General features: G+C 43.5%; 1 long non-coding RNA gene across 1 annotated transcript in view; it reads right to left on the minus strand.

Annotated features, from left to right (window-relative positions):
* The window catches only part of LOC146195038 (uncharacterized), a 74,648-nt gene that overhangs the window by 23,163 nt on the left and 39,074 nt on the right, over positions 1-12,411 (minus strand). Inside the window, exon 3 of the long non-coding RNA XR_014705945.1 lies at positions 4,702-4,791. This is a non-coding gene — a long non-coding RNA (uncharacterized LOC146195038). The remainder of the gene's footprint in view (positions 1-4,701; positions 4,792-12,411) is intronic.

The raw sequence follows: 12,411 nt of genomic DNA on the forward strand, positions 1-12,411 counted from the left end.
AGTGAGGTAGGTGGCAAAAGGTCTACAACCGACGGCTACCTGGCCGGGCGCCTAATTTTTTGTATTCTTTAGTCAAGCGACCTCCCCTCCAAACGGCATTTTCTCGCCTCCACTTTCCCCCATGAGAGATAGCCGAATTGCTTCGCTTACAAGCTTCATAGCGGGGACAGACGACTAAAGGCCTGCGCTAAACCACGATGGGGAGCGCGACATAATTGCGCCTGTAGAGTAGGCTCCGATGTCCTGTGTTCTACTGTTTCCTAGCTCCGGCGTGCTCTTATGGCGTCGATAGCCAATCTGGCATGCCAAATCGTCTGTCATGGGTAGCGAACTTGTGCAGGGTCCCACTCAATAATGTGAAAGAACAACGGGTTGTTGTTTGAACTACTCCTGTCGTCCAGGTTCCTCAGCGTTCAGTTGTCGCCACAAGGCTACGCGATAATAGGGTTAGGTCGGCGTTCAGGAACAAGAGGATCACGTCGAATAGGGCCTGTGGTGGCGCATCGGAGCCCACAACAGGGTAATTGACTCGCGCAAATCCTTGTCAAAGCATCCGCTACAAGGCAACCATAGCGGGGTGCCTAATGTAACTGGCTCTTATGAACCATGTCCGTAGGTGTCTCAAATTTGCTGCTGGAATGAGATTCGCGCATCAAGGGTATTTTCGATGGTTGCTGCTTTCTGTTGAACTCTGCCATGGCTCTGGAAAGCTGCCACCAAGGCCCGCACGAAATTTAGCTTTCGCGTCCTCGGTCATACCGGTGTCAATGCAGGGGCTGCGACGTTTCATGTATTTCTCTAAAGTGAAGATAGGGTCATTAGGGAGCCAGATATTTAGGTAAAGAAGAGTTTTATCTATTTCAGTTTTCATTATGCTATTTATTCCTGAAGGCATTAATTCGTTTTCATTTTCTTACACAGATAGTGTAGATCTCGGAATTGCGAAATAAATTCGCACGAGTTGTGCTGGGCGGTGTATTATCTCTTGAATTTTTCTCATGGGCTCTAAAACATTTTCTGAATCTTAAGCATATTAAGCATATTAGGAGGACGGGGTCTTGCGGGGGTGTACAAAAGAAAGATGCAGTGTCTATTCGGCTCACTCTATATTCAGCATAATAGGACACGTTACGAATCAGATCATTAGCTCAAACAGAATTCAATTGATGGGACAACGCTGTGGGCCACAAATAGTCGCATTACCTTTATAATGAATCAACCCTTTATTGTGCTGCACGCTCACCAATACCCAAGAAACATGAAGGCAATGCTACAGCAACATGCTCGGTGGATATCGGAAGGATAGCTGACTTGACATGCCAGGTGCATTAAACGTTCGTTCATTTCCTAAAACGCAAACGTAAAGCACCTTACAGATTCTCAGAAAATTTGGGGGAAATCAAAGCTTCAATATCTGAAATTTCGTCATACTTATTTTAAACGCAACATTGTACCGCTCCAGCACGGTTACTTGAAGAACTTCGATCTAATAATTAGTGCACTCAAATGAGTGCGTATGACTGATACAAAGGATTGAAGGGAAACCCCCTTTCATCAAGCCAAGTCGTTAAATGATTCCTCATTCATCTTCCTAATTCATCTTAGGATGAAGACGCCAAGCAGGGGTCCCTAGAGCCTCGTTTGTCTGCAAATTCGTGTGGCGTTTTATGAATAGCTAGTGTCGCTGCCCTCTGTTAAGCTCAAGACTGTGCCTAACACATTTTACAAAAAGCGCAGTTATATACGGTACACACCTCAATGGTTGGTCTCATGGAGGAAAGGGTGAAGCGGGGCTTCCAACAGCCTTATCTTCCTAAACATCATTTCATGCCTGCACATTCAATATTTCGAAGTTCTTTTCCTTAAATATCACTGCCGATGCGTCTGCGAGGTTTTCCCTGGCCGACTATACTAACACTAGCTCAGGCATCACAAGTGTAACATTTAATGGGTGGCAACAGGACGGGCGCCCGTCGTTATCCAGCTATGGAACCCCATGTTTTTCCGGACATGAAATATGGTCGAGTGGCTCTCTTTAGCTCTTATCTCTCATTTTTGCCAAACATTTCTAGGCCAGACAAGTTCTTGGTAACTACAAAGATAGCCAAACTGGCAATGTCCATGACTAGGGTCACTTTGAGTGTCTTGATAATCGCTTTGACGGCTTTCAGAATCACGACTTTAAACCAAGAGAGACCGCCCTTCAAAATGGTACTTTGTTTCAGCGCCTGGGGCGCAACTGCCATATAATTTATTTCGGTGCCGCACAAGCACACCGTATAGTTTATTCAATTAGGTATTTTACGGTAAAACAAAAACACATTTTCGTGTCCCAAGATCTTAAAATAATTGTTCTCTTCATTTGATTTAGCGACTTTGCCCAAACCAACCGTTCGATTTCACCCGCAGCCCTAATTAGGGCGTTCATTGCAGCAGAGCTAGTTTCCAGAACTCAAGGGATATTTTGCTTCTCATATGAGTGAGTGAAAAGAACAAAACAAATTCTGCATACTGAATACCACTGCGCATTCGCTTACAACAACCTGGAGAAGTTTTCAACACCCTTGAGCTATACACACGGCGAAGAACAACAGTTATACTAGGTGTCCGGTTATTATGGCTTACATTTTCTTCTTTCACAAACAATTATTGAATATGTGCCACATAAGCCCTCGCATTGCATGTATTAACACCCCTTACACCTCCTATGTACTACCTCCTATTACACCCATGCTCGTGAGAGAAACCGGAAAAATTAGAGAAGGTCCAACAGGGTTTGACGGAGCGTTTCATTTCCTAAACTCTAATATGTGCTGAAAATCTAAAACTCGATGGAGCATAAAATACTGTTTTAAAAAGAAGCAGTCGCTGAGCAGCGACACCAATTTTTCATGCTGGTTTTGAATGTCATCAGGGGGCATTTGCTAAAAAATACAACTACGTTAGCTTGTGATCGTGATCAAAGGAGAAGTCAGCTATGAATGAACTATATACAAATGAAGCAGAGGAAGGCAGCCCACCTCTCTACTTATTCACGCCTACCATTTGCACCTAATTGAAGATACAGCTCCTACGAGGTATTAACTTCCTCGAAAACACACCAAAATGAGTTATCAGCGTAGAGTATTTCAAAAGCATTCATAAGCACTGGAAGGTATTTTGCACTGCTAGGCAGTGCGCACTATTTCGCAGTTTACTGATAGGCTTTCGACAGAGGCTGGCTACTTTGTGTTTTGTTTATTGATCAGTGCTAATTATATTGCAGGGCATAGTTTTAGAACGAATACATAGATTAGGCGAATATGATCATGGTTAGCGTAACCTTTTTCTTATTCAGTATAAGATAGCAAGTGGAGACCGACGTCAATTGAGGCTCAGTCAAAGAATGTGCTCTTTTGAACCTAATGTTTTTAAGACGTGTCGTGAAAATATTCTTGAACATCTGCCTTAAATAGCTAGTGACGTTGTAGCCGGAAGGGTGGTTCATGAACCTAACAACGAAAAATCTTCGTAGCCGTACTGTGATGCATACAAACATTTTCTTCAAATCCAATAAACTTGCTGTAAAACCACTATTATATATGCATAAGTATTACTACTTCCATTCTTGGATCTCATCGCGGTGCGTAGGCACCTGCTTAGACCAGCCGTTCGAAAAAGGTTTTCGAAACAAAGGTGAGGCAAACAAAGTCAACGTCGCTGGCCACAGTGCAAGATCACTGATTGATCTTCTAGCGATTTTTTTATAATCTAAGATCACAGTCCTTCACGCTGCGTTTCGAAGCGTTATCTTCTCTGCAGAAATTCATCGCCTTCATTTCGCTTTGCAAGAAAGTTGTTAGGTCTCCTTCCTCCAAAAAAAAATATAATAAAGCATTCGTCAAATGTTCTGCTATACAGAGCGCGACGTATTAAGCAAAGTCAAGTGCAGACCAAACTAAACGAGCAACAGGTAATTCTCTGCACGCGTCTCCATACACCGCCAAGCGAAACCGCCGGCATTTTGGTAATAAGCCCCCGCACACACTATTGGGAAAAGTCCAGCCGTGGCGTAGCGTTGACGGCGCTGCTTCCTCCAAGCTCCTCGGAATGACGAGCACAATGAGCCCGTTTTCCCGCTACATTTGTCGTGAAATGCAGAGAGAGGAGACTCTAAGAGGGTATCCGCTTGAGCGGAACGAGAATGGTGTAGTCCCATGACACCAGCACAGCAGGGCAGGTGCACTTCGTCTTTCTGTACTCCCGGCGCTCGCACAGCAGGTGTGGGCTACGGTCGGCTTCGAATGGCTACTCCGTTCGGCGGATCGGCAAAAATTTCTCCACACCAGATAACTCCGCGGAACGTCAAAGGAGCCTTTCTGTGGAAACAAATGAATTCTGCAAAAGGAGCCCGCAAAATATCTCCTCGGTTGTGCGTTTTTGCGCTTGTCTAACGCGTATTACGTTTTCACCTGTGCGGACCCGTAATTTGTAGACTCGTGATTGCATATAAGTACCAATATAAATCCTACATTGACTAGAGGCCTTAAAGCCATATATTCGCAGTTTTGCGAGGTTGTGAATGACAAAATAGTTCAAAGCCAAAATATAAATTGTGCTGTATGCAAAAAAAAAGAGAACTAATATCATAAAAATATCCTACAACATTCAGCGCTTGCGCTCACGATTTCGCGACATAATATTTGCAGATCTTATACATACTCGCTGCTACATGGAGCTTGGATATGCAGCTTAAGAGCGGTGTTTTGTCAGCCACTGAAAATTGTGACACTAATGCGATCCGGTTGTATGCTGAAAAGAGGAACAAGTTAAAAAAAAATTCAGTCATCATCAAACCAATTCTCTCTTACAAAATAAACGCCTTAATATTAATCCCGCAGTATGTCTGTGGAAATGAAGATATAACGTGTCGCATGCATTTCGACAGGTGCAGTCAAATGTGCGGCCATTCCTTTAACTCAGATGGGCTGCGCAGTGGGCAGTATATATGAATTATTCAGGTAATATCCTAATATAGCACACAATATGCGTAATCTGAGACCGCAGCTGCCCGCAAAGCTCGTTCTCAAAACATGTTTGAAAGAGTCACAGGACTTTGTCATTGCGGAGAAGCATGGAGTTGATGAGGGGTCTAGTGTATTGTTCTTAGCGACTGACGGGGCCCAAATTCATTATATATTCTCTTGATAAGCATTCCTTCAAATAATGACAACGTCTTTAGGATCATGAAACGTCATATGACGAGGTTGAGTTCTAAATATAGGGCAATACTATGAATTTGATGGCACTTTATCATATCATTCTCCGAGATTGCACAAGAATAGTTCTTTTCTAGCACTCCTCAAATCTGCAATGCCCTATTTGAACGAGCACCAAGGAACGCCACGAGACAGGAGCGACGGCGTGCCGTCCAAACTGGCACATGCCGGAGAATGTGTGACAGATTCTGCGCCTTTCCGTTCCTGTAAACCACAGTTATATGTAGCACTGCAAAGAACGCCGATAAGAAGAAAGGGTAGGCTATCACCACTCTCCTCTCAAGAGACATCTAAGAGACCATCTAATTGCTCGGGGCCCAGAACACCAATTAGTACATATCCTAAGTAGAGAACGAGGTGGAGAAAACGTCTATTTACGATGATATAATTTGGGATGGGAGGTGCGTTTGGCTTGTGAGCTGAGTGGCAGACCCTATTCCGGGATGCCATTGGCCGCCGCCACTGCTCGAGCTCTCTGGACCAGGACACTCTGGGCCTCCAGGTCCGAGCTGGACAGGGCCGCCTCCCAGCAATCCCTAGTTGGCTGTTTTATACCTTTTATTTTTGTATTTTGCTGGCAGGCCCACGCCGTGTGGTATAGGTTGGCATACTGGCCGCAGAAGTTGCACCTACCCGTGAATGTCGGGTCGATGTGTTTTAGTATGTTGACTTATTAGGCAACCACTTCCAGTGCTTGAATGTCTATGGTTAATTGCCGTTCTTTCCGAGGTTGTTTAACACAACCTTAGTCTTCGGCGTATTTATTTTAGCTCTTCCTTTCTGCATTTCCTATCTAGGGCATTAATCATTCTTTGCAGCTCATCCTCCGAGTTGCTTACCGAGGCAATGCAATCAGCGAATAGGTGATTACAGGGGAATTCTATCTCAGCTCTTCTGCAAACAACTAACATTCCTTCTCTGTATACTTTCTATAAGCAAGCAGGGAAGGGGACTGGCAGATCGTGTCTCCAGGCCTTGCATTGTTCATTATCAGAGTTTTGTTACTTTCTATAATAAAGAACTATGGTTGCTCTGCACATCAAGAGATATTTTCTGGTATATTCACATAGGACTCACCTGCACCCTGATTTAGAGTGCCAGCATATAAGCTGAGGTTTTGACGATGAAACGCGTCTTTGAAATCATACATTGCTTTGTATAGGGCTGGTTATGTGTTGAGCAATTGTCTATCCTCTGGTTGATAGAAAGAATATGACCGTTGGGAGAACAACTTTGTCAAACGTCTGGTTTGGTTTTTTTAATGAGATTTAAAGCCGCCACGCGAGTAAGGTTATGAGACGACCTAGTGGAGGACTCCTCAAACCTTGACCACCTGGGATTTTACAATATGCACAGACATCGCGAAGCACACTGCGCTTAGCTTTTCGTCTCTAGCGAAAAGCGTCCTTCGTGGCCGGGATTCAATACCGCATCCTTAGACACAGTAGTCACGGTCCTTAGCCCTGCACCACCGTTCCGAAAATCTTGTTGATTGTTCAGCCTGAATATATTATCGAATGCATTGTACGTAACATATCGTAGGGAGGCTTGGCCAACAATTCTTCAGGTCCTTTGCGTCGCCTTAGTTATGCATTAAGACATTCCATGATTCCGGTACAGTCACTGTCATCAGAAGTTGTCTATATTGTCACGTGGTGGTGACCAGGGTCGATGGCACAAATGAAAGTCGGTGATTGCACTGAACAAACTCTTTATTGGGCTGACTTGCGCCCGCAAAAGAACTAAGCAACACGGCGGCGGCGATAGCAACAAACGTGCTCGTCGATAGTCGAACAAAGAATGCCCGTCGCACTCGTCAACGCTCAATTTAAAGGCTGCTCAGAACAATCTAGATAACGTCGCAAACAGCTACCAGCACGGGCTGGAACATTGTGGAAAGACACACGACTGGCCGGAATCTTCGAGACAGATCTCGGTGCATCTTGCGCTACAACAAAACTGTTAAAGGTGTGACTAGCGACATCGAGCATTAACAAACAAAGGTTACGGAACTGATAGGCGATCCAGAATCAGTGATAAGCCTGTATACCGGCGGCTGCTAAAAAACAGCAAATACAGTTTTGAAGGTTTTGCGGCAATATAAAGGGTAGCCATAGATATAGCAGGGTATTACGACTGTCCTTTAACAAACCTGTAGTTAACTTATCCTCCATAGCTGCTCTGCTCCTTTTCATAACTCTAGATGCTTTCTTGATCTTAAGAGTAAAAGAAATCAGCACACCGATCGCTGCATGAACGAAGTGCGGGACTGAAGTACTTTGGAGGTATATAATCTTCGTGGGTAAAATGGATAATTGGAAATAGGTACAGATGAAGGACTACGAGGGAAAATGTCTACCATGAGATGACGCCATAGGATATATTGATAGGTTATTGGCGGATAATTTAAAGCGAAATGATGGGTGAGTTGTCCCAAGTTTAAAAAAAATATCACAACGTATGAAGGAAAGGAGCTTACATTTGAGAAATTGTAAAGATGGAAACAAATATTCCTGTGTGTACAACCATACAAATGGGCGCCATTTCAATCAAGCTAATTATTGAGCTTGGTCAATGAGGGGACATTCTGTGCAGCTGTAGACGGAGTAGACTTAATTTATTAATAAGGGAGAGAAGATAAAAACAACAATAAATGATTTTGACCGATCACTATAATGTCAATTACATACAGGTTGGAAATGCAGGCACTGAAACAAATTCAAGCTTGCATAGAAACTAATAATATACTGCCCGAACTGCAGAAAGAGTTCATAAGTGGTTGGCTCCTAAATGATAGTATTTTCGCAACAATGAAATGCATAAAAATAGTCAGGGCGGCAAACAGAACGCTGTATTTAACTTTTCAGGAGATAAGCGGTGCTTACAATGGCGTAAATAGGGAACTTCTGTGGCGCACACTTGTATCTCAAGGCATCGGTAAAGAATAAATTGAATTACTGAACGAATTATGCACATAAAGTTGACATTTCATGGGAGGGGTTAAGGAGTATGTCTGCTGTCGAGGTATATGAAATACTAAGGCAAGTAAGTCCGGTATCACCGCTGTTGTTCATGGTTTATATGAAGAATGCGGAAACGAGTCCGCAAGAAAGCAACCTTGGTTTTAAGCTCTCGTTTAAGCTAGGTGGAACAAACGTAGAACAAGCGCTTCCAGGATTAATCTACAAGAGCGATATTGCTCTCATAGCCGATAGTCAGGAAGATGTATAAGCATTGGGTAATATATGTGCGCACGCTGAATACGCAATCGGCTTTAACTTCATCCCAATAAGATCAGGTCTGATATGGTAATCAAAGATTCAACTGTAAAAATCTTACGATACAAGCTACTCCCGTACCAAGACTAGCAGAACATAAATATCTCGGGAAGTGGATGAACAAATGACAGGTATCTGTGCAAAAACATGAACAGGTCACCAGAGCGAAGGGACGAAGGGATGTCGCGATAATGGAGCACAGTGTATTAAGGGGCACAACGGATATGAAGCACCTAAGGATATTTGAAAGTGAATAATTTTGCCTGCGCATACCTTCGGGAAGGGGGTTTTGTGCTTAAGGGCAGAAGTCCAGTCACGGTTAGAAATAAATCAGAGATCTGTTTGAAGGTTAACTTTTGGAGCTCACGGCAAAACTAGAAACGAAGAAGTACAGAGAGAAAGGGGCTGGGCGTCCTTCGAGGCAAGAACACAGAGTCAAATATTGTACAAAAAAACGCCCCAGGAAAATGGAAGCCAATTGGTGGGTAGGTAAAGTATATTAATACTTACACCGTAAAAGTATTCACTCACAGCGGCGGACAAAGATCAGGAAACTAACCAGTAAGTATGTAGGGAGGCAGGACGGAGGAATGAAGAACATGAAAAGAAAGGTAAACACACAGACTAAAAACTGGAATAATTCAGTGCTAAAGAAGCCGACCCTAGACATATAGAAAAAATTGAAAAATGGGATTAAGAAGGAATCCGTCTATAAAACCTCAATAGACGGTGGCCTTCTTTTTGAAGTAAGATCAGGGTGCCTTAGAAATTGTAGTTAGATAAGGAAGTTTAATCAAGACGTTGAAATATGTGCTATGTGCGCAGCTGCTCAGAACAATTTCACTAATTATACTACAATGTGGCAGTATACATCCAGATGTCGGTTCCGACATAGGCACAATAGCCAAGGCCTTAAGGTTTAGGTGCAACAAGGAAAATGCGAACGACTTGGAGGTGGAGGATATCTAGAGATGTTTCGTGGATTGCTGGATGAATAGCAGATAACGTACGCAGTGACTATAAATCGAAATTATACAAGGGTATTTAAAGATAAGCAGTGTCTAAAAGTGAACTCTCTGAAGTTGAGGGACTACGTTATAAAGCATAAAAAAGTTGAGCATGGTGATGCCTGTCACCACCCCGTTTCAAAGGTGACGCTGCTAAAATCTATCCATTCTTGGCGACTGGCGAAACGTATGATTGCTCTTCAATATTCTCGCTCTCATTGCTGTCGCGACATCCTCGGCTACTGTATAGGTCAGTATAGACCTCCTCGGATCCTTTGATTGTATTGTCCATATTGGTAATGGCATTGCCCTCCTTGTCCATTCGTTCACGCATGTTATTTGCGCCTGTGCCTAATTTATCATTCGTCACTTAACAGCTCCGCTATTCTTTAGAGCATGAGAGCATGCTGTATTTTGTTCGTATTATCCTTCCTTAGGTCGTACACATTATGCCTTTTGAAAACCTTTGAAATATCTACTACTTCTTTCTTCTCTGTTTGATTAGAGGCTTTCAGGCTTTGGTATCTCATAATTAAATCCTTCGCCTGCTTATATAATTTACCGGTATCTCATCTAAATAACCTACTGCCTACTTCTACCGCGCATGGCACATTATCATTCCTTCTTTGTAAATTAGGGTAGTCTTTCTTAGTTAAAACTGAATACGTGATCCCTAGCGAAATACTTTATTCCTGTGCCTTAAGTACCACTCACAGGTAATTCCTTGATACACTGCTCCTTACTAACCTATTCTGTTGCCTCTTCAATTCCTGATTTGAGATTTTGCCTTCGCGTGGTCACTGCATCGCAACTTCTCGACTAGCTCTACATCTTCTACATGCCTTGGTTGGAACACAATATGAAGTCGATTTCTGTTTTAGTCGCGCCGTTAGGGCATTTCCATGTCCACATCCATACCTTCCGTTTGCAGATGGCATTCATGATTCGTAGTTTGTTTCGTTCTGCGAGCTGAACTAATAACTGGGCCTTGCTCTTATACGAGCCAATGCCATAGACACCCATTGCTTGGTGTCGAGGTTTTTTGCCTACCCTGGCACGGATGTCGCAATTCAGTGCAATGTACTGCGGTTTACGTTCCCAATCGCCAATCCTACATCTCTGCAGATGCATCCTCACCATATGTAGGCCTGTAAGCCTGCGCATTGTTAGGTTTCAAGCGTGTAAGTTTAAGATGCCTGCCACGCTATTATTATATCATTAATGTTATAGTACTTATCCATGTTACCATCTATATGTATATTAATATGAGCCCTTCTCCTATTTTTCGGCTGTCCGCTAAACATCGATAACTCAGACCACATCCGCACTTTATTCCACTATGAGCCCACATGGCTTCTGAGCCCAAACTACAACCTATTATACCAAATTTATGCCTTCGAGCTCATTGAACAGCAATGCTAAACTGAAGAATATAAATCAAACTGGCCGCTTTCCTCTGTCTTAGCTAATATGGGCATGCGACATGTTACTAATGTTATGAAATAGCAATTACGTGTTTAATGTTATAAAAACCGAAAGAGGAGCATAAGACTATTATTATTCATAAAAGCCTGTAGCGAAACGGTATGCATCCTGGACATTTATTGATTTTAAGAACGTTTGTAGCAAAGAGCGGTGCTGCTACGGTAAATATCGCTAAGTTTTCGCGACAATTGCCTACAGCTGGCAGATCATAGACTTCTGTTCTAAAGCATGCCAACGCGATACTTCTATAAAACTTCTTCCCTGCTTTCGAGCTGTTTTCCCCTTTGCGGAAAGACGAATACTTTATCCGCAAACATTTCGCTCTTAGAACCTGTTTAACAAATCTTCCATGCCCTCCTAAATGCCCCAAATACAGTTGCCCAATTTGCTTCCCTCCTCCTTCTTGCCTTCTTTGTCTGAGTGTATCCTATCGACTGTCTCGTCTTCATAATTGAGCGTTAGCATCTAAGAAGCCGAAACAACATTTCACTTGCATGCTTTCTAATTTTGTTGCGATAATGCTTTCTTCTCGTTATTAATTTGGGAATCGTCTATGTGGTTACCCCGCCGGGGTGGCGCAGTGGTTACGGCGCTCGACTACTGTTCCCAAGGACGCGGGATCGAATCCCGGCCTCGGCGGCCACTTTTCGATGGAGGCGAAAAGCAAGGCGCCCGTGTGCTGTGCGATGTCAGTGCACGTTAAAGAACCCCAGGTGGTCGAAATTTCCGGAGTCCTCCACTACGGCGTCTCTCATAGCCTGTGTTGCTTTGGGACGTTAAACCCCACAAACCAACCAACCGTCTATGTGGTCACTTCTAACTTGACTAGTAAGGACACCTACACCAGTAAGATTTAATTCAATAATGCTATCTTCTCGTTATTAATTAGGGAATAATATGTGTGACAAGTTATAATTTGACTATTCAGGACCCCTACACCAGGAAGATTTATTTCAATGTAATTTTTTTTCCGCAAAGCACGTGTTGGCATGCCGTTTGAAGAAAGATAAAAATAGCAACTGTTTCGCAGAACGAAATGCAAAATTAACAGTTGTGGCTAGTCCTAATGGAAATTATTACCCAGACATCTTGACCCAATATTCACTTTGAATATAAAATTAGGCCCCGCCGGGGTGGTGCAGTGGTAAGACGCCCGACTACTGTGCCGGAGTTCCCGGGATCGAATCCCGGCCTCGGCGGCTGCGTTTCGATGGAGGCGAACCGAAGTGGCGTCCGTGTGCTGTGCGATGTCAGCGTACGTTAAAGATCCCCAGGTGGTCGAAATTACTCCGTAGCCCTCCACTACGGCTCCTCTTTCTCTCTTTCCACTTTCATTCCCACCTCCCTCCCTTCCCTTACGGCGCGGTTCGGGTGTCCGCAGAG

Source organism: Amblyomma maculatum, chromosome 3 (assembly GCF_055883805.1).
Source record: "Amblyomma maculatum isolate TAMU_Amacu chromosome 3, ASM5588380v1, whole genome shotgun sequence".
NCBI lineage: Eukaryota > Metazoa > Arthropoda > Arachnida > Ixodida > Ixodidae > Amblyomma > Amblyomma maculatum.